The sequence below is a fragment of the Notechis scutatus genome, chromosome 15 (genome assembly GCF_049901735.1).
Source record: "Notechis scutatus isolate UNSWTSFEM ecotype Mainland chromosome 15, rNotScu1.2, whole genome shotgun sequence".
NCBI lineage: Eukaryota > Metazoa > Chordata > Lepidosauria > Squamata > Elapidae > Notechis > Notechis scutatus.
The window spans coordinates 2,457,332-2,479,111 of NC_142023.1; the positions used below are offsets into that span (position 1 = coordinate 2,457,332).

General features: G+C 43.7%; 1 protein-coding gene across 12 annotated transcripts in view; it reads right to left on the minus strand.

The window, feature by feature from the left end:
• STRBP (spermatid perinuclear RNA binding protein) overlaps positions 1 to 21,780 on the minus strand; it is an 81,802-nt gene that overhangs the window by 40,308 nt on the left and 19,714 nt on the right. For 6 of the 12 annotated variants that reach the window (XM_087943996.1, XM_087943997.1, XM_087943992.1 and 3 more), the window contains exon 2: positions 1 to 50. This exon is cut by the window's left edge and continues 128 nt beyond it. The gene's annotated coding sequence lies outside the window, so the exon portion shown is untranslated. Of the gene's footprint in view, positions 51 to 4,522; positions 5,363 to 21,780 lie in introns of those variants that run through there. The other 6 variants (XM_087943993.1, XM_087944003.1, XM_087943994.1 and 3 more) reach the window with 5 other exon arrangements.

The window sequence follows — 21,780 nt, forward strand, 5'->3', positions numbered from 1 at the left end:
CAGAAGTTCACCCAGGTATGGCGTTCCTGGAGTCAGGTTCCACCAGGCACCTGCAGAGCACCAGAGAGAAGAGGGAAGAAAGCAGAAGAAATCAGAAACCAGTTTCCACGGAGAGATGGCTGCCAATTCTTCCAGGAGGAAGGAAGGAAGGCGCATATTTTCTGCAGAAGGCAGAAATGTCCCCCAAAACGGTTGATCTTCAGTAGTTCTCCAGCGCCAACTTCCTTCCCCTCCAGGTTCTTTGAAACTTTCATTGGAAGATACTGGACAAAAATACATACGTGGTTGGAAAAGATGATACACCACATAGATTTAAGACCTGAAAATATGTTTCTTGGGGATCATACCAGAAACTTACAGTAAAAGATAAGATACCTTTAATTATCCATGTAGTAACCGCAGCTAGAATTGTACCATATTTGCACAAACTTGGAAAAATGAAAAGATTCCGACAGAAGAAGATGTCATAAGGAAAATACTAGAATGTGCAGAAACAAGCAGGCTAACACTTGCAAACAAACTGAATATTATCAGATATGGGAATTATTTTATCAATGGCTAGAGAAAAAATATGAAAGCTAGAAATAATCCTTGCAGACAGCTGGTCATTTGCAGCCTTTGAGGCCACTTGGAGGTTTATCTGTGTCCACTGGGTTACCTGGGTAGTGCTCCCGGTTCCTGTAGCAATTTTTCCTCTGGATAAACCTCCAAGTGCTTCAACGTCCCTTTAAAAGGATGCAAATGACCAGCTGCCTGCAAGGAATGTAAATCCTTCCATTCCCCGCCATCCCGTCAGAGCTGAAGAAGCTTCTTGGAGGAGAAGGGAAACATCTTAAAAAGAAAAAAAAAACAAGAAAGTCCAGTTGGTTCCTGAAAAAAAAGCACCTTTGGGACAACCATGACCTGAAAGACTGAGAATCTCTGCAGACATTTTAGGCTTCTCTTGCATTATTTAGACTTTTCAGAAAAGGGGGGAAACGAGGATATTGTACCGATTTTGGCTTGTCTTGAAGTACTGATGGCGTAACGTTGATTTCTAACAGTTGTAAAGACTCTGGCCAGTTCACAGAAGAAGAAAAAAACCAAACCAACCAAAAATGGAGACCATAAAAAGAGCAAAGCAATAAAATGACAACAAAAAATAATGTTCTTCCTAAGAAATCCTCTTAATTTGGATGCTGGTTTTGGAGTTAGGTTATTGCAGCCAGTGCTGTCCAGCAATTTGGCATGTACAGTCATACCTTATGGCCTTTATTAATCATAGTCTTCATTTCCTATGCATTTACGTTGAAGGGTGGGAGATGGAAAACCTTTTTTTCAATGGATGAAGCATTTATCTAATGTTTATGGAAAACTTGCACGCACAGAGTTACTCTCTTGGCAATCATGTCATCGCACATCTATAAATCCATTACAACCTGGAAAATTCTCTACCAGTTGGCAATCCATGAACTTTTAGGAGAAAGTTGTTGAAGATTCAGGGAATCCCAGAAAATCGCCTTCCATCATCTCAATTTTTAACTAGACAGTTGTTGTTTTTTACCAAACTCTCATATGTCTATATATGTATATGAAGGCTTAATCATCCAGGCCAAAAATACCTCAAAAGGTAAAATCGTGGACCAAAGTTTCTTAAAACTGAGACATTTTGTTACTCATCCGAGTAACTTCTTCAGTCAACATGAAAATTTTGGGTACGCAGAGAGTCATTGGAACGTTTGTGTCAGATCCGTGTATCTGCCATTCTTCTATGGAAGAAGGGGGGGGGGGAGGAGTTGGTACAAGTAATCCTTTTTGATGTAACCTGAATATATTAAATCTTATATTGAATCTGTATAACTTGCACATGATATACAACTGGAGGACTGGAGCCAGATGGCTAGAAACTTGTCACCTCTTGGAGAGACAGCAAGAGGAGAAGGGACCATAAAAATTCCAGCTCTGGAAGATACTCCCTGGGAAACTCTTCTAAGATACGTTCCCAGAAAAAGGGAGGGGGGAATTAACATGTTGGTTCTTTGTTTGACTAAATCCACATCTAAACAAGGGGAGGGGTTCTAATTCCCTTTATCTGTTACTGTGTGCCTGGAAGCATCTTAGATTCTGCTTTGACTAGTACTGGATTCACTTCCTTTCAATAAATAACTTCCTTTGAAGTAAATGGGGCGGCCAAAGGGGATTCCCGGGCCAAGAAACGCTGCGCTCCCTTTTCCTGCCGCCCGCGCTCCCTCCACCGCCCGCCCGCCCGCCCGCTGCCCACCCGCCCGGCCTCCGCCAGGTATCCGGCTGGGGCTTCTTTTTCAGTTCGGCAAGGGAGGGCGCTGCCGGCGCGCGCGGCTCTGCCCGCGGGCGAGGCCTGGGGGAGGGGGAAGGAGGGAAGGGGGGGCGTCAAAAACGAATTGAAGAATGAATTGGTGCGCTTTTCCGGAGTTCTTCTTCTGTGGGGTGCTTACACCTCGCCATGCAGACTGCAAAATAAAAGGTAAATGTGTGCTAGTCATTTCCTGTTCTGGGAGGTGGTGCTCATTTCCGTTACAAAGCCGAAGAGCCAGCGCTGTCCGAAGACGTCTCCGTGGTTGTTCTGACCCAAACCTTGTTCCAAGGAAACAAACATGAAACAGAGGTAGCAGCAAAACCTTTTAATGATCCTTTACAAATTCCATTTCTTCACGGTTAAAAGGCTGTTTCAAACTGTTTGTCTCTGATAAGAATCAGCCTTGCCAAGGTTGTGCAAGGCTGCCAAGAACACTAGATAAAGTTGCCAAGAAATATTTCAAATACAAAGAGTCTCCAAACACCAACCAAGATATTCCAAACGTCCACAAGACTTGAGTGCAAAAACTTCTTTGCTTCCAGCAAAGAATCCCGGTCTCTTAGGCTGGCTTTTATCCCTTAAAGGAGGGGCCATTCCCTTGCAGCCTTACTCCCGAGTCGCCCGTGCTGCTGCAGCTGCTCTTTCCTACAAGCAGCCCTGCGCACACATGCACTGGGCACAGGCTCCTCGGGGAGCTCTTCCTCACTGCTGCCAGCCTCCACCGTCTCCGAAGGCAGCACTCCATTCCCTGATGGTCCTGGCCCCATCCCTGCATCACATGCAGGCCCCTCTGTATAACTTGCACATGATATACAACTGGAGGACTGGAGCCAGATGGCTAGAAACTTGTCACCTCTTGGAGAGACAGCAGGAGGAGAAGGGACCATAAAAATTCCAGCTCTGGAAGATACTCCCTAGGAAACTCTTCTAAAAGTCCTCGCTCTCCAAGGCTTCAGCCGTCCTCACCTGCTGCCGGTGAACCACAACACTGGCAAAGGAAGAGGCAGCAGACACAAACACTAAGGAAACATTCCACCAAGCTCACAGTCCAATTAGGAAGCAAAACAAGGGAGCAAATTTCCACCCAATGAATTGTGTTTTAGTAGGCAGGCCAACAGAGATGCAAGTATCTGAATGTGGCAGAATTATATGAAAAGAAGCTTTGGGAGAAACACCTTGGACTTACGAGATGGGAGAAAGGCAGACAACCTGGCTCAAAAACTGTGAGAGGGACCCTTGGAGTCCCAGTGGACAATCACTTAAATATGAGCCAGCTGTGTGTGGCAGCAGCCAAAAAAGCTAACACAATCCTTGGTTGTATAAACGGAGGCACAGAATCAAAAGCACGTGATGTATTAGCACCGCTTTTAAAGCCTTAGTAAAGCCACACCTGGAATATACCACATCCTGTTTTGGTCACCCCGTTGCAAAAAAGATGTGGAGACTTTGGAAAAAGTGCCGAGAAGAGAAACTATGAGGATTAAAGACCAAGATTTTTTTCTACTCACAAAAAAGGACTGGGACAAATATTTTCAGTTCTATTCCCTTCTCCATCTCAGCACTGGCAATTTCAACTCTCAAAACTCTGATTTTTTTCAAAATGGTCATCGGAGCTTTAGCATTTCCTATATTGTTATTATTAACACGCTCTGATGCTAAGGAGTTCTACTCCCCCGCCCCACTTGAAAAGAAATCTCTTCCAAATGCAAAACACAAGCAGAGGAGTTTCAGTTTCAGAGTACCAAGCAGCTTTAGTCCAGAACAGTTGAGCTAAGCCACGCCCAAGCTCCTTGCTGTCTCCTTTTTGCGCACACAGCAAATACTGTTTCAGTTTCCAAGCAGCCCTCCACTCTCTCACACACACTTACTGGATGCTAACCAGATGAATACTGATGGATGCTGGTAGGCAGAGGCAGAATTTTCCCCCCTCCCTTATTTTCTTCCCGAAAAACCAAGCCCGACCACATAGTTTCATAGCAAAGCACAGGTATCGAGCTAATATCTACATATCTCTCTTGCTAACTCTCTATCATCTGTCTATCTCCCTTGATCCATCCAACCAACATCTGACAAATTGAAAGAATAAACATAACATACATAAAGCAGCCTTAGAAGCTTTCTACCCAAGGAACCAACACACACATGGTGGGCTTTTTAACTCAATTTCATGGTAGGAAAGACCCAGCTCCTTTCCGCGTTCAACCATACCTCCGTGGAAGGTTCTGGATGCTACGGGCACTGAGCGGCCTCTTCTTCACCCGGGGCAGCCTCTACCGACTAACATCCTTCTGATTTATTTCAGAGATCACAAGCTTTGAAGCTGCGACGTTGTTTTGCCAGCAAGGTGAACCCGTCTGACCAGAACGTCAGCTTCTCCGAGCCTGCTCAACCAGACTTTCTTTTCCAACAGAACAGAAGCCAAGTACAAAAAGGGATTTAGGGCTCTTAATTTGGAACCTATTTTTGAGCAAGTACCTTGGATTCAGAGGCGCCCGAAGAAAGCTTTTTCTGCCTCACAACAAAATTCTTCGTCTAGTCCACAATGACATCAGGCCACCTTGGACAAAGAGGCAGCAAGGGTCCAAACTGGCTCTCAAGTTTTTCACCACACCTGGGCCAGTCTTGATACCCTGCTTCTCCTTCCTGGCCTGGCCATTGTTGTTTTGCTTCTCTCCTATTTCCCTGGGCTGAACTTTGGACCGTCTCGTGCATCTGTTCCTGCTCTTTGCACACTTAACCACTGGGTGTGTAATTCCTCCTCGCTGTCGCCGGCTCTCTTAAAAAATTACTGCGATACCTGCAGATCTGCAGTTCTTACTGGCCGGTTCAAAGCCGGCTGGGACAGCCGAGGCCCAAAGAAAGCTCAGCCTGACATTCCTGGGTTAAATATATCCACGATCTGTGAGCATTCCAGCCGACGCTAACTCTTACCAGTTATGCTGAGACAGTCTTGGACAAATCCTTGTCTCCTGGTGACTTCACTTCATAATAACTTTTCTCCTCTCCATTGCATCATTCGCAAGTAACATCAAGTAACTTGGCCAACCCACAGCGGTGTCGTAATATAGCCCAACATTACCACAAACAGCTGGAAAGCCAGCAGTGGGTGTAGCAGTCACTTTAGAAATTCCAAGGAAGTGCAAAGTCTCCCATCTCAGCAATTTTTGGATCGGCAGACTCTACCTTTGGGGTTTGAGGTGTGCTCAACCTGGGCTTTTGAGTCATTCCTGACTCTCCGTCCAAAGGAATTTCTAAGAAAGTCTTGCGTTCAAAGATGGCATCCACAGATATTACTTTAGCATCTCGTCAACTCCCTGAAACCTGAATTTCTTAAGTAAAAATAAATAGAATGCCGAAATACAGCAAACTCCCAGTTCCAACCTGATTCTTACATCTAAAAGTAGATCTGGCTCTTCTATATATTCCCTACCCCACCTCCCAAACAACAACAAATGATGGGTGATGAAAGCCATCTATCCTATCTGGAGTTCCTCAATCATCCGAATCATGGTTGTTGCAAAGGTTCTGTCAACTCCTAAAACATTCCTATGCCTGTTTTAGTAGTTACCATAAAAAAAGAGAGGAGAGGGGGGGAAGGAAATCTGGAAGAGCAGTGCAGCAGTTTGAAAGCAAAAGTACATTCCAACTCTTTATCTTTAAAAGGTTGTAACTAAAATACCAGAGCTTTTGCTTGAGAATATATTTAATTGGAGAACATGATTGATGACACCCAGCCCGTCAGTTGGTCAATTGGAGAATCTGATTTATGACACACCCAGGGGGGAGGAGGGGAAACAGGCCACAGGTGACTGTAAATTACATATGCCAGAGTTGGCTTCATACAGGGCACTGCCAGTATGTCGCCTCAATTAAATCCTTTGAAGTTTTTTGAAGTTTGGCTCGGGAATCATGATTTAATTAGGGCGATTGCTGGAATCCTGACAGGTTCTTTTCAAAAGGCAACTGGAGTTTCTTGGTCATGTCCCATCGCCTTTTTTAATGGTTTTTTTATTAGTTTATAATATAGCATACAAAGAAAATACAAAAATAAATAGTAGGGAAAATAGGGAAGGGAAAAGTGAAGGAAAGGGCAAAAAGAAAAAAAAAGGGGGGGGGACTGACTTCCCACTCATTTTGGTGCAGTAAAATAAGGCATTAATATCAAACTTCAACTTTTTACTTTTACATAATCTCTGCATTCTGCATAGCGCAGATAGAATACCTGGCTCACATCGTATTGGATTGTTGCCCGTATAAGAGGGTGAGAGAGAGCACCTCAGTCTATATACCAAACGAATGACCCATTGAGACCCCCGTATCAAAACAACTTACCTCGTGTGCGGCCAGAACCTGAAAATACCCTTTAAGCACAATGGTCCTTAAGCCCTCTAGTCCAGTTGAGATCGGCATATGCAGGACTGATTGGAGTAGATTGCAGGGGTGTGACACCGAAATATAATTTTGTCATATTTTATCTATATCTTAAATTACTGCATTCTATTCCAATTTCACTTTAGACTGTATTGTATTCCAATTTCATTATCAATCGTATTTTATTCCCATTTCATTTAAAATTGCATTTTATCCAATTCCATTTTAAATTGCTTTTATCAAATTTTTAGCAATAATTTATTTCTGGAACTTTGCACTTTGATATGGCCCAAGGGCTAATCAACAAATAAAATGTTCTTTGACATAATAGTATAAACCAGCCATTTCCATAACAACAAAGGTATCTAACTGGGTAAAACCCAAAATCAAAGTTTCATTTTTTTTTCCAGCTCAAGCACGAAGTCCAGCAGGGGTTTCCAAGTAGAAATAAAAATTATTTATTTATTTTTTCTGATAGATAGATAGATAGATAGATAGATAGAGATAGAGATAGAGATAGATATATAGATATATAGATATAGATATAGATATAGATATAGATATAGATATAGATATATATTAAAAAGTCCAGTTGTCTTTTGAAAAGCACCTTTGGGACAACCCTGGATGACTGAGAAACTCCATAGATAGATAGGAATGGTGCTTTTCATCATTCTTGGTTGTTTGGGGGGGGAAATATATAGAAGGACTGATCTAACTTTTGGACGTAGGATTGAGGTTGGAAAACTGGCAGCCTGCAGGATTGCAGCATTCCCCTTTGGGACGTCTATCCTGTCTGCAGAAGAACAACCCCAAGAGAAAGTACGAGATGATAAGAGAAGACATGACATCGTCCAGAGGTGGGTATTCAACCGGTTCTGACCAGTTCTGGAGAACCAGTAGCGGAAATGTTGAGTAGTCCGGAGAACCAGCCAATCCCACCTCTGACTGGCCCCGCCAACCCCATCTCTTCTCTGCCTCCCATTGAGTCCCAGCTGATCAGCTGGGTCTTCTTTGGTTGCCCTGCAAGGAGAACAGAGCTGGAAAGCAGGTTAGTGGGGTGGGGAGGGGGATTTTGCAGTATCCTTCCCCTGCCATGCCCACCAAGCCACGCCCACCAAGCCACGCCCACAGAACTGGTATTAAAAAATATTTGAATCCCACCACTGGACATCTCCGCATCAATTGGCCACTCCTGACCTTTTTCAAGAACATCAGCCAAACATTTGAAGCCCCTCCAAATAGGTCCACCACCAGCTCTTCAAAGTGGAGGCCCTGATCACAGAGGAAGCCAACTGAGACAAACTCAGGTGTTATGTGAATTTCGTTGTATATGTATACACGTACAATGATAATAATTATGACTATCATTAAGTGTTGCACCTGATGATTCTTGACTCTTGACGAATGTATCTTTTCTCTTATGTACACTGAGAGCATTTGCACCAAGACCAATTCCTTGTGTGTCCAACCACACTTGGCCAATAAAGAATTCTATTCCTATTCCTATTTCTATTCCTATTTCTATTCCTATTTCTATTCCTATTTCTATTCCTATTTCTATTCCTATTCCTATTCTATTCTATTCTAATTCTATTCTATTCTATTCTATTCCATCTTCTATTCTATTCTTTCTCTTCTCTTCCATCTTCTCTTCTTTCCTCTCCCCTCACCTCCCCTTCTGTATTCTATTCTATTCCAATATTTCTATTCTATTCTATTCGATACTATACTATTCTATTCTTTTTCACTCCAATATTTCTATTCTATTCTTCATTCAAAAATTCTATTCTATTCTATTCTATTCTATTCTATTCTATTCTATTCTATTCTATTCTATTCTATTCTGTATAATTCTAAATAATTCTACACTCTAATTCCAAAGAGAAAGGGGGGGGGGGATATCTTCCTTCGGATGGAATGGAGATTTTCACACACTGTGGTGGCACTCAAGACAGCTCGTTTCAGACCACCTCAATCTTCTGGTGGGAATGACATCTTGAAAACCACCCCGACATCTCTTTCCGCGCAGGAGCTGAATCCCAGGATGTGCCGCAATGGAGAAGCACCGAGAAGGAGCTGGTTTCCTGCCAGATGTTCCCAGATTTGGGCTTGCTGGACAGATGGGTTTCCACCGCAACCCTTGCAACCTGCTGCGCCCAGTGGATGATGGAGAAGCTCCCTCAACATTTGGAGATGAAAAGGGACACTGCCTTTTTTCCCCCCTTCAAAGCAAGATGCTCCCTGCCTCGTCTGAACAGACGCTTTCTTTCTCCCTTCTTCAGGGAGCACTCAACCCAATGACAAACGACAAAGCCCACCCGGTTCCTTCCGCACCGTAATTTTAAATTTCTGGCCTCCGTTCAAAGTTCTCTCCAGCAGCATCCGCCACAGTGGGGAACCATATCTGGGTCACCGTCGCTCCAATGAGCATGCTGGCATCGAACACTGGCAATGATTTGTTTTATTATTTTCGAGTGCTCTTGGGACGAGGCCTGAATCAACCCCGGGAGGAATCGTACAAAAGCTGCACACAAAAAATACACAAGGAGAACAGTCCAGAGAACAAATCTACCTCAACATTTAATCCTCAAACTGGCCCACGTTAATACAATTCGGCTGGTCCATTAGCAAAGGTGCCTTATTCCTGAATTCAGAAAAAATGAACTGTGTGGCCAATTCAGCAATACTTTCTCCAAATGTTCCATCTATTTCTCAGAGCCAGCAATATCTGCTCACCTGGGAAAGGAGTAGAAGCATTAGGGAGGATGGTGAAACAGGGATTTTTCCAAACCAGTAAAGGAGAATTTGGGATACACAGCTATCCGAAATCTACTTCCGCAGCCGAGTTTTGAGTGTCTTAGATCAGTGTTTCCTCCATCTTGGCCACTTTAAAGACAGGTGGATTTCAACCTGCGGCAGGGGAATTCTGGGAGTGGAAGTCCACCTGTCTTAAGCTGCCAAGATTGAAAAAAATCCTGATGTAAATCCAGTTTGGGGAAGCCACAGAAAAACAAGCCTGAGTTATTGAAAACGCTCAGCGAGCTATTGCAACGCTCAAGCTTTTAATGAACCACATTTTTTTTTGGAAGGGGTTTTACCAGGAACTGCCCCAATGCCAAAAAATGTTTACGAGACAACATGTAAACACTTGAAAGAATAAATCCCACCTTTAGCACGCTATTAAGAGACGGTAATCATTATTTCCTAGGTTTCTAAATATTTTATTATTATATTGTATTATCTAACCATTGATAAAAAAGATCCCAAACTTCATAAAATTGTTTATCTTCTTGTTCTCTAATTTCAAATGTCAATCTACTCATTTCAGCACATTCCAATATTTTCTTAATAATGAATATACATTTGTTGGGGGGTTGATAATATTTTTATAATATTTTATTAAGATAGACTTGGTATGATTTTATGATTTGTCAGAAAATAAATTAACTAAACTATAGTTATCTCGCTTAAGTATGAATTAGTAAAATTATAGTCAAATGATTGTTTAATAATGATATTAGGATATATAATTGTTGATTGATAATATGACTTATTATGTAATATAATTACTATGATGACTATGAAATGGATGCACAAAAAGGAGTGGTAAACCAACCGATACACTGTCTGTAAATTTATGAAGGATGATGATGTTTTTATGTTGTTTTATGTTTTAAGTGTTTTTTGTTTGTTGTTAAAATTAATAAAACTTTTACTTAAAAAAAAAAAAAAGAGAGAGACACTAATCAATGAGCACCCAAGTAGTTATAGAAAGAGTTTTCTTTTGACAAACATCATTTTGGCTACCAAGTGCCTCTAAACAAACTCGTTCTGGAAATGAAGAGGGGGAAAGGGGGAAGGAGAAGGAATTATTGCTGATTGCATGTACATTTTCTTTATAAGCTCTCTTAAGTGCATTTTCAAGCAAAGACAGATCTCTGGCTAGCCGGATGCACTAAAATATTTAACAATGGAGCACGCGGGAAGATAAATTAAACCAGCGAGCTGCTTTTGACTCGCTACCCCCCTGCCTTAGGAGGTTCCAGCAGCTTTTCCTTGGAAGTATTGGGGGATCGGTTGGCAAGCAAGACGGGCATTTTCTGAACCCTCTATTAAACCTGGCATCGGACGCCAGCTGGAATTTGGAACTGCTTGTTTCCTTAACGTTTGCGTCCTATCTTGAAATGGCACAAAACCTATAGGCAGAAACAATAACCCAGCCCGCTATTTAAGTGGAGGGTCATTAATCTTTAAAACTAACCATCGGAGCCAAGGAGAGGCCACTGAACTGTTTGGAAATAGAGAAAGCAGACTTCTTCAAGAGAGTTTGGACCATCTCATCATCACAGAAGAAACCACCGCCTTGAGATGGAACAGGTCTAATTGGAATGTACCCAAAGATAAAGAACATGAGCTTTTAAAACTTGTTCTGAAATACATCAGGGGGGGGAGGGGACTTCCAAAACGACATTTAAATTCACTTTAAAGGCCCCGAAACAAGATCACCAAGGCAGGCACAAAACCAGGAAGCTATTCAGACCTAGACCTTCCCAAAACCACGAAGCAGACGCCTCATCCCGACAAAAACCCCTTTTATTTAGGTTAAAGGGAATTCCTCTCCAGAAAAGTCCCGGCAAAGAGTCTTCCATGAGATTTCATAACTACAGACCTTTATCAGGCTTGGAGAGTTGCCAGGCCGATATCTTCCAAACGCCACGCTGTAGCAGCAATTACTTGGCAAGAAGTCAGGAACAGATCTTCATCCTTATGAACTGAACTAATTGTCTCCTGCAACACCCCTTCCCTTTCGCTCCTCTTTATTCCCTATGGGAGGGGCCATTCACCGTCCACCTGAGCCTTTACTCCCAAGTCGACCCTTGTTCCTTAGCTGTTCCCTTCTCCTGGCAGCTCTGTGCATGCGCACACTGGGAACAGGCTCCAGCTGTTCTTCTTCCCCACTGATCTCCGACTCCGAAGGCAGCTGATAACTGTCGGACGGCCCTGGCCCCTTCTCTGCCTCCAACGCAGAGCCCTTGTCAGAGCCTTCCCCAGACTCCAGGACTGGCCCAGATTCCTCCCCAACCTCTTCACTGTCCGAGTCTACCGCCAACTTCCACTGGCCACTGGCAGGCCACAACAAAAGCATCTAGTGGTAGCTTCTCCAACGCACCCCTTTTATTTCAAGACCGTTAAATTTTTGTGAGCTATGGTTGCCTTCACTGGGGCGGCTAGAGAAATGTATGTTCAATCCACTCTGTTTGGGGTAGGGATGACACAAAGATTCTGCCTTTGCATAAAATGTGGAAAAGGTGTTACTGGATTCCTTTTGGTCGTTTGCTCCTGCGGACTTTTTCAAGCTCTCCTGCTTGAAAAACCGGATCAAAGAAAGGCTGTCTGAATTAAAATCTCAGGTAGAAGGGAAGTCGGTGGAGGAACCGTTAAAGTGGGGTTCCCCTTTGCGTCCCAGCACACCGGGGGGCGGGAATAGTTTCGGTGCACATGATGGGCAATCATACGTGTGCATGCTCGTCCACTGCTTGTGCAAGGGGGAATGCACACGTGCAAGCACTCGCCTGCCACTCAGCCCGGTTTTGAATAGCTCACGGCCCGATAAGTGAACTGTGACCCGTGGGTTGGGGACCCCTGCATTAAAGGCTTGGTGCCAGCCCTTAATGAAGCAGGGAGAAACAACTGGAGCCCCTGAATTAAGAATCAAGGAGGGAAGCAACCTAGAACTAAGGAGAAATTTCCTGACAGTGAGAATAATTAACCAGTGGAACAACTTGCCTCCAGAAGTTGTGAAGGCTCCAACGCTGGAAGTTTTTTAGAAGAGATTGGACAACCATTTGTCTGAAGTGGTGTAAGGTTTCCTGCCTAGGCAAGAGGTTGGACTTGAAGACCTCCAAGCTCCAGTGATGGAATTCAAAAATGTTTACTACCAGTTCTGTGGGTGTGGCAGGGGAAGAATACTGTAAAATCTCCAGTCAGAGGTGGGATTGGCCGGTTCTCTGAACTACTCAAAATTTCCACTACAGAACCTCTGCCAACTCTGTTTATGTTATTGTTCTGTTCCTATTCCACTCCTAATTCTAATTCTACTCCTAATTCTAATTCTACTCCTAATTCTAATTCTATTCCTAATTCTAATTCTACTCCTAATTCTAATTCTATTCCTAATTCTAATTCTACTCCTTACTCCTAATTCTAGTCCTAATTCTACTCCCTAATTCTATTAATTCTAATTCTAATTCTATTCCTAATTCTATTTCTATTCCTAATTCTACTTCTTACTCCTAATTCTAATTCTACTCTTAATTCTAATTCTACTCCTAATTCTCATTCTATTCCTTATTCTAATTCTACTCCTAATTCTACTTCTACTTCTTACTCCTAATTCTAATTCTACTCCTAATTCTCATTCTATTCCTAATTCTAATTCTACTCCTAATTCTACTTCTTACTCCTAATTCTAATTCTACTCTTAATTCTAATTCTACTCCTAATTCTAATTCTATTTCTATTCCTAATTCTTTTCCTCATAATCCTAATCCTATCCTAAATATGTCCCCGCTCCAATCTCCAATGCCTTTGTCATTTCCTGGCTGAAATTCCTCGGGAGCCTGGTTCTCCATCATTTGTTTGCAAGACGTCGCACAGCCTCGTGGTACCAAACTTGCAATTAATCTGAACAATGGCTCTATCTATGGTTAAACATGGGGAATGAGAAACCCAAACATGTCTTTCTTTGTTTTATTCACAGCAGCCACTCCTAACTGGGCTCGCAAGTGTCTTTCTGCACCAATGAGAAAAGGGAAATGTGGGGTTTTGCCAGGCTTGTTTACACAACCTACTTGCCTGGGTTGTTGGAAATAGCTCATTCCACAAATAGTTTATTTATTTATTTTTTTGCAATGTCCACATTGGCGATTTCTTGGCTGTTCAGAGGATTATATTTAGCTGTGCAACTAGGTTAGAGGTGAAGAGAAGCTGGACTGTGGTAGACCCATCATTGCATGGGTCATCACTTGCAAAATGCAGCTTATGGTAGGGAAGCAAAAATGCAGACTCGGGTTTGCTCAAAAGAGATGAATAGAATAAGAGTAAGAATAAGAATAATTAGAATAAGTAGAATAGAATAGAATAGAATAGAATAGAATAGAATAGAATAGAATAGAATAGAATAGAATAGAATAATTAGGAATAGGAATAGGAATAGAATAGCATAGCATAGCATAGCATAGAATAGAACAGAAGAATTAGGAATAGGAATAGGAATAGAATAGAATAGGAATAGAATAGAATAGAATAGAATAGAATAGAATAGAAGAATTAGGAATAGGAATAGGAATAAGAATAGCATAGCATAGCATAGCATAGCATAGCATAGCATAGAATAGAATAGAATAGAATAGAATAGAATAGAATATTGGATAGTATAAAATAGAAGCGAAGATCGGATAGAATAGAACAGAACAGAATTGAAAAGAATTGAAAATAGAATAGAAAATAGAATATAGTATAGAATAGTCGCCATGGGCGAATAGGCGGCATTATAAATTATATAAATTAAATAAATAAATAAATAGACTATACAGAATAGACTAGAAAACAGAATAGAGAACAAAACAGAATAGAGAATAGGAAGGGACCTTGGAGGTCTTCTAGTCCAGCCCCCTGCTTAGGCAGGAATCCCTACACCACTTCAGACAAATGGTTATCCAGCCTCTTCTTAAAAACTTCCAGTGTTGGAGCATTTAAAACTTCTGGAGGCAAGCTGTTCCACTGGTTAATTGTTCTCAATGTCAGGAAATTTCTTCTTAGTTCTAAGTTGCTTCTCTCCTTGATGAGTTTCCATCCATGGTTTCTTGTTTTGCTTTCTGGTGCTTTGGAGAATAGCTTGACTCCCTCTTCTTTGGGGCAGCCCCTCAGATATTGGAAGGCTGCTATCCTCTCTCCCTTAGTCCTTCTTTTCATCAGATTAGACATATCCAATTCCAGCAACCGTTCTTTATATGTTTTAGCCTCCAGTCCCCTAAATGAGCCACACACTTTTCAACTGTTGAGAGGCATTTCTTGAAATGCACAGAATTTCCAACAAGGAGAGCGGGTGTAAAATTGGGCTGCCGGACTTCAGAAAAGTAAGCGAATAAATGATGGCTGGGGAGACCAGAGCCCCATTTTCTACCTCTGCGATCTCAGAATTCACTTAAAACAGAAGGAAAAACTAAGGTCTCGTGAAACGTATCATTTCTACCTCACAATCTTCCAGGGGCCAAAATATGTGTCAAAACAGGCTGCACGTTGACAGATGCTGAATCCGCATCGTATTTTAGGGGTTCCCTCTACCCAGAAGCCAAATTCCAAAACTACATCCAGTTTTCCAACATTTCACCATCTCTACCTCTCTTGTCTATGCGTAGGATGAAAAGGGCATTAACGCGAGACAGGTAGCATGCTAGGAACACCAAATGAATGGCCCCGAATGGCACGATTAGCCATAATTGTTTTTAAAAAATAATCAGAAAACACGAAGAGCTGCAGAGTTAAAAGGACTATGGCAAAAGAAAGCAAAGAGAACCACCAATTGTGATGACCCAAAGGGGTGTGGCACAAAGGCAACCCAGTCAGATAATCAGTAGGAGCCCCTTTATTAGCTCCAACTTCGCCCCCAATGTCCTGGTTACCCCTTCTGGTCTGGACTAAAACTCTCCCAGGTGAACAGCCTTTGGCTGCAGAGAATCAAGTCCAAAACGTGGTCAACGAAACCTGTAACTATAAGTCCAATCAAGGCAAAACGAGGTAATGAGTCCGGCAGGGCAGGAGAAGGAATTCCAGAGGTGAAGGAACGGCAATAACTCAACACGGTTGGGAAGATGCCAGGAACGCAGATAAGAGAAACTCACATTTGTTCCCAGCAGACACTGCACTCAGCATGCAGCTCTTTTAAACTCCATCCCCAGCTGTGGCTAATGAAGGGAATCAGGGCCCTTTCCTCCCCCCGTAATCCAGGCAACCCGTATTGCTCCTTTCTCCATTCCTCCCTGCGTGCCCTAGGATGAAGAGGTGGGCCTGGGTCTTCCTCCGAACTCCCTCTCCCTTGTTCTACCTCTTCCCTGCTCTGCCCAGCCGGACTTTGCCCTTCCCCAGTTTCCTCCACAACCAACGGAGCCACATTCCCACTCCCTGTCAGCTGTTCCTCTTCCTTCTCGGATTCAGACTCCGACAGGGGCATGACACCAATAGTCCTATAGGCACCTTGAGTGCAAACCCCCCAAAACATCTGGAGGGCACCCCTGGCATTAGTCCCCATCAGTCAATCGCAGAAGGCTGCTTTATGGGTAGTCCTCGTCTTCCAACAGTTCTCGAAATTACAATAGCACTGGGGGAAAAAGGGACTTTTAGGACCACCTTTCACTCTTGCGACATCCCCACGGTCACAAGATTTACCCTCTGATGCTCAGCAACTGACTCGGATTTATGACGGGGTCACATGATCCCCTTTTGCGACCTTCCAACAAGCCAAGCCGAGCCAGATTCACTTAACAACCGGATGACTCGCTTAACGAATGTTGCAAGAGAGGCTGTAAAAAAAAAACTCACCCTAACGGTTGTTAAGTCAAGGATTGCCTGCAACTTGGAGCTTATATTATGCGACAGGATCTCCAACTCCATCCAATTGCAAACATCTGTCTGTCCGAGGACCAAATAGGACAAAAAAAATGCACCGCGCAGCCTTGAACATCAGGACGACTGCAGGACCAACTGAAATAATAATATAATATAATAATATAATTCTATGCCAAGTGATGTCACACCTCCTGGCTCCCCTCCGGCCTCTCTTTTCCAGAAGTCAAATAAGACACATCTGTAAGCCCACAACACAATAGGTTTGTGTTAAACTCTGTGCTGCAGAGCTAAAAATAGTTGCCTTCTGCAGGATGCTTGCATATCCAGAAATAATTCCAGGGGGACCAATGCCGAGGAGCCAAACTAGGTTTGCTGAAGGTGGGTTTTTTTTGGGAGGGGGGGGCAAGGGGAGGGGGGAGCATACGGTCAGGTGAGCCGAGAAAGGAGGAACATACATTTGCAATATTTTTCCTTCCAGTTTATCTACCCGGCTTTTGAGGGGGAAAAACTGGTCTGCGAAAGGCTTGCAGTGTTTTGAGATGCGGAAACGACGCCTTTGGAAACCGGGAAATAAAAAAAAAGGAGGCAAGGGGGGGGGGTTGCTTTTTTTTTTTTTAACATCCCCAAATGAAGGGAGGAGATAAAAGGGACAGAAGGTTTCTGAGGCTGCTTGCAGAAAATGTGAAAAAAATAAAAATAAGAATCAGGACATCTATTTGTGGAAATGAACACCAGATACCTTTTTTTTTTTTTTGTCCATCTCCTGCCCCAAGGTAGCTGGCAGATTTTTCTCAGCACATCCGAAGATCTGGGAGACGAGTCTATCTATCCAACCTTTTTTTTTTCTCGTTCCCTCTGGAAACCCAAAGAGAGGCTCTGCACCAAAAAGAGACGGACAAATTCTGGCCAGGGACAACCAGGCCCTGCAAAGTTCTCCTGAGGAAAATCTTAAGGACAAACCTCCATCCCAGAATAAATATCTAACAGATGAACAGAGTTGGAAGGGACCTTGTAGGTCATCTAGTCCAACCTCCCACCCAAGCAGGAGGCCCTACACCATTTCTGACAGATGTCAGTCCGGTCTCTTCTTGAAAGCCTCCAGGGATGAAGCTCCCACAACTTCTGAAGGCAACTTCTGTTCCATAGGTTGATTGTTCTCACTGTCAGAAAATTCCTCCTTATTTCCAGGTTGAATCTCTCCTTGTTCAGTTTCCATCCATTATTCCTTGTCTGGCCTTCAGGTGCTTTGGAAAATAGCTTGACCCCTTCCTCCTCCTCTCTGTGGCAGCCCCTCAAATATTGGAGGACTGCTCTCCTGTCTCCCCTGGTCCTTCTCTTTGCTAGACTAGCCAATAAATAAATCAAGTTTATTACAGTCAAAGACCAGAGACCAGAATAACTAAAAATATTCCATGAATATTGTTTATTCATAAATCAGTCCAGATTGGAGGAATGACATCTGGAGCCCTTTACAGGTACGCCTTGATTTATGACCATAATTCATCATTATCTTTTAATGACCCCACAATCCCACAATCTGGGCAACTGAATGGAGCTGAGCATTTACTGGCCGGATGCCCTTCCTGTCACCAATGGGGAGTTCGCAGCAGATATATATTCTCAGTGTACCCAGAGAGAGAAATATCTGCCTCTGCCTAGAATCGAACTCATAGGCCCCCGACTGTGAGGGGAGAGCTCCCCCTCCAGGCCACCGCACCAACTCTCTCGGTCCCTTCCAACTCTGTTCATCCGTAATCTGTGAACATCACAACAAGGGGAAGGAAAAAACAAAATAAGGTTAACTTTTTGGCCAAACGCAAGGAGGTGCCTGCGAAAATCACGGACAACGGACAATATTCACAGAATCCGAAATCGCTCCGGGTTCAAACCACAAAGAAACGGGGGAGCCTTTGATGGCACCGCCTGCTCCTGTTTCTGTTGCCTCGGTTCTATTTTAATCTAGAAATTCACACTTCCAGAAACTAAATATTACCAAGAACGATTAAAAAAAAAAACAGCATCCAGCGAGGCAGAGACAAGAGCTGGAATGAACGACCTGTCCAGACAAGTGCAGAGAACTGTCTTAAGAGCTGGACAGAGAAGTTATTTCCAAAGAGAGGAATCAGACGAGATCGCCCTGGGAATAAAAGGGAATTACTGAATTACTGAACGGGAAATTGGCCTCGGGAACCAATCCTCCATCTGCTGGTAAGGGGAAAGAATGACACAAAAGAGATTTCCCAGAATTTTTTTTTTGGGGGGAGGGTGAGGTAGGGTGGGATGGGAGAACTCGCCATGGCCACCTCGCCGTGGGACAATTCAACAATGCAATGTAACGAATCAAAATAACTTAAATATTGTTTTAGTTTTTAGCTGAAGAAGCGTAGTAGAGAAGCGAAACATCTGCGAAGAAAAACCACACAGTCCGGTTGCCACTTGTGTGTGTTTGTGTGGGGGGAAAATCACCTTTTATTATTCCCATTTCATTTTGTCTCTCCTTCGGTGTCCTTTCTTGGAACAGTCCTATTCCACGATTCCTTCAATATTACAGATAACAGATAATCAGAGTCGGAAAGGACCTTGTAGGTCATCTAGTCCAGTGGTCGCCAACCGGTGGGCCGGGGGACCACCGGTGGTCCATGAGAAAATTTTGGTAGGCTGCAGAGAAATGTCCCCCCCCCCCCAAAGCAATTAATCCAGGCTGCGCAGGAACACAAGGCTTGCGTCGCTTGCATTGCGAACAACACAAGGTAGTGAGGGGAGGGGGGAAAGGGTGGAGGGGGGGAACATGCCCCACTTGCCCCACGCGACTGGCCTGGCCACCGGGCTGCTTCTTTCCGCTTCTTTCTTCTTCTGCTTTTGGCTGAACGCAAGGAAAGCAGCAAAAGTCTTTCTTTCTCTCCCCCAAACTCCGCCAGAAATGAGTCTTTGGGACCCTGCAAGGCCTCCGGCTCCAAGAGGCTGCAAAGACTCATTTCTGGTGGAGTTTGGGAGAGAAAGAAAGACTTCTGCTGCTTTCCTTGCATGAAGCCAGAAGTCTCTCCCTCTCCCCGAGCGGAGCTGGAGACGGTCTCCTGCAATCCCAAATAAAGAATGATCGATTGGTAGGAAAATGGGGTGGGGGAATTTTCCTGCAGGCTTTTTGGGAGTATTTTCCCAAGTTCTCTGCTGCTTTCTGCAGAGACCCTGGGAAAACATCAGCAACCCACCGTCAGTCAAAGTTCACATGAGCGGTCCACGGGATTTAAAATTATGAGTTTGGTGGTCCCTGAGGTCCAAAAGTTTGGCGACCCCTGACCCCTTGCCCAAGCAGGAGACCCTACACCATTTCAGACCGATGGCAGTCCAATCTCTTCTTGAAAGCCTCAAGCGATGGCCCTCCCACAACTTCCGAGTGTAACTCTTGCCCCGTGAAGAGTCGTCCTGTGGAAAGTTGGCCATGGCGAGTTGGCCGAAGTGAGTTGTTATAAACCCAAGGGGAGGTCAGTAAAGCAATTGCCTCTTTTATGGGCCAACCGAAGAGGTTTAGAAATCTAGAAATGTTAGCTTAAGAATGGGCATCTGTCCAGTTCTGGGTTTTGGGGTACAGCACCAATTGGACCCTGAGGAGGGAAACATCCACCTGTTCCCTGTTTTCCATCTCCACTGTGGGTCCTCAGGAGTCCTGCCTTAATGCAAGAAAGGAAGGATGCAGGAGAGAAACGAAGAAGCAGAAAACAAGCCTTCTCTAAGCAAAGAATTGTAGCCAGAATGTGGGTCCGCTCATCAAGCAGGAAGTCCCTCGTTTAGTGACCACAATTGGCGGCAACTCCGTGGTTAAGCAAAGCAGTCTCTAAGGCAGTGATGGCTAACCTATGACATGCGTGTCACTCGTGACACGCCGAGGCACTTTGACTGACACGCCTGTTGGTGTGGGGAAAACCTGCACATTTAGAGGCTGCCTGTGCTCTGCTCCAATCCCTGCTCCCTGCTTGTTGTGTGGAGGCATGGTGTCACCGCTGCCGCGAGATCTTTGCAGCAGAGAACCAGTTTTAACCGCCATAAACTGAGGTTTGTCAGTTCCATTACCTCAGGAACGCGACAGGAGGAAAGGAGATCCGTGAGGTTCACAGCCCTGTAAGGTGGCCTTCCGATCCCCACATCCTGCACCTGCAGCCCTGAGACCAGGGAGACGAGTTTCACAGCCCTGTGTGATCACCCCAGCCCAGTCCGTCATAAACCAAATTATTGATATTTCTTGAAGTGACACACGACCCGAGGAAGGCTACACTTTTTCCCGATTTTCGACACACCAAGCTGAAAAGGTTAGCCATCACTGCTCTAAGGGAAACAGCAACTATCCTTAACAATCTTACTTCAACTTTACTTTGAACTACAGAACAACGAAGGTTGAAAAATGCCAGACAGGGTCGCCAAGTTATTTTTCTATCACTGTCGTAACTGCAAACAGTTGCTAAGCGAGGACTAACCTGAACCCCAGATGATCCGACATCATTTTTCACTCACCTTAAAAAACCTTGTGGCTTCTTTTTGGGTGTAAATCTAGCTGTGATCACACAGGCTTTAAGTGTGATTCCCTGAACCCAATTATGGTTTACTAGCTCAATACCTGTGCTTCGCTATGAAACTAGGTGTTCGGGCTTAGTTTTGGGGGAGGGAAATAAGTTAAAAATAAAAAAATCTGCCTCTTGCCTACCAGCATCCATTGGTATTCACCTGGCTAGCGTCCTGTCCGTGTGTGAGAGTTGAGGGCTGTTTGGAAACTGAAACAGTATTTGCTGTGTGAGCAAGGAGGAGACAGCAAGGAGCCTGGGTGTGGCTTAGCTCAACTGTTCTGTACTGCTTGGTGCTCTGAAAGCAAAACTGAAACTCCTCTGCTTGTGTTTTGCATTTGGAACAGATTTCTTTTCAGGCGGGGAGGGGGAGTAGAACTCCTTAGCATCAGAACGTAATAATAATAATAATAATAATAATAATAATAATAATAATAATAATAATAATAATAATAATAATAATAATAATAATAATAGGAAATACTCTAAATGCTCTGATGGTCATTTCAAAAATTCCTTTCTTAGTGAGCACCTAGAAACCAAGAGGAACATACGGGCCAAATTTCACATTTGTAGGCTTTACAGTTCTGGAGATTTTGTGATGATGTGTGAGGAGGGATATTTCGCCTTTATATAGACAGATTTGCAGCAGACATTTTGCAATCTCGATCAGCCGACACCAAGAGCGGATGGGAACGATGGGAACTGTAATTCAAGCATCAGCTCAGACTCGGTTGCAAACCAGACACATTGGGGGAAGCCAAAAAAAGTCCTTTTTTTTCCCCCCCCCCTCAACCGGCAGGACGAGGCCTGTCGGACGCCAACAACGTTCTCCTAAAATTTCCTGTTCCCTCAAATTAAAACATCATTTCGGGTTTTTTGCAATTAATGTCATTCTCTTTTTCCAGGGAC